This window comes from Apium graveolens, chromosome 11, assembly GCF_009905375.1.
Source record: "Apium graveolens cultivar Ventura chromosome 11, ASM990537v1, whole genome shotgun sequence".
In the NCBI taxonomy this organism is placed as follows: domain Eukaryota; kingdom Viridiplantae; phylum Streptophyta; class Magnoliopsida; order Apiales; family Apiaceae; genus Apium; species Apium graveolens.
In genome coordinates this window covers 16,803,331-16,804,462 of record NC_133657.1, presented here as the reverse complement: position 1 = coordinate 16,804,462, position 1,132 = coordinate 16,803,331, and the positions used below count along the sequence as shown (strand labels likewise).

The 1,132-nt window shown below is 41.6% G+C and overlaps 1 non-coding gene across 1 annotated transcript; it reads right to left on the bottom strand.

Annotated features, from left to right (window-relative positions):
* Positions 1-619: 619 nt before the first annotated feature.
* LOC141698754 (small nucleolar RNA R71) lies at positions 620-726 on the bottom strand. The gene has a single exon (XR_012565257.1). It is a non-coding gene; the product is annotated as a small nucleolar RNA R71 (small nucleolar RNA).
* Between the last annotated feature and the right edge of the window lie 406 nt (positions 727-1,132).

The following is a 1,132-nucleotide window of genomic DNA, read 5'->3' as shown; positions in this document are numbered from 1 at the left end:
GTTTGTCATCAGTGATCGTTAATGTTCATTGACTCGGACATTGTTACTTATCTGTTTTCTTGTCTTATTTCATGTACTCTAGCGAGCGTGTATGCATAAGTGTTCGCGGTCTCGTAAGAGAACTTTGGATAAAGCCGAGGAAGAAGTTGTAGGGGTTCGAAAGGAAGTTTTTGAGGACGAAGAGAAGGTAGAAGAAGAAGAGAAAATCGAGGAACCAGCTTTAGTAGTGATGGGAGATCAAGCAGAAATTCATAAGGCTTTCATGGACTATTCTCAGCCTAAGATCAATGATATTCAGTCAAGCATCATCAGGACATCCATCTCGGCTAACGTTTTTGAGATCTAGTCAAGCACGATTCAGATGATACAGAACTCAGTTCATTTTTGGGGTTCTCCTACTGAAGACCCCAACATGGATATCAGGGATTTCATTGAGATCTGTGACACTTTCAAGTTCAATTGTGTGACTGAAGATGCTATCAAGCTGCGACTATTCCCATTTTCTCTAAGGGATAAAGCGAAGTGCTGGTTACATTCTCTACCACTAGGGTCTATCACCACATGGGAGGATCTTGCTCAAAAGTTTCTCACTAAATTCTTCCCTATGGCGAAGACTGCTGCAATCAGGAATGCTCTTACTCAGTTTGCTCAGCAAACTGGAGAATCTCTGTGTAAGGTTTGTGATCGATATAAGGAGATGCTAAGGAAGTGCCCACACCACGATATGCCTGATTGGATGATTATAAACTGTTTTTACAATAGATTGGGTGTAACTTCTAGACCCATGATCGATGCAGCATCAGGAGGAGCCTTGTGGGCTAAAAACTATAACAAACCTTATGAATTGATTGAACTGATGGCTGCTAATGAATACCAGAATCCTTCTCAGAGACTGACTCAGGGAAAAGTAGCAGGAATTCTGGAGTTGGATGCAACAACTGTTATAGCTGCCCAACTTAAGGCTTTGACGATGAAGGTGGACACCTTGACTAATTATGGAGTTAATCAAATCACTAGTGTCTGTGAGCTTTGTGCTGGTGCCCATGAGACTGATCAGTGTGCTATATCTAGTGAATCAGCTCAGTTTGTGAGCAACTTTCAGTGATCATAAAAACCTGTTCCAGTCACTTAT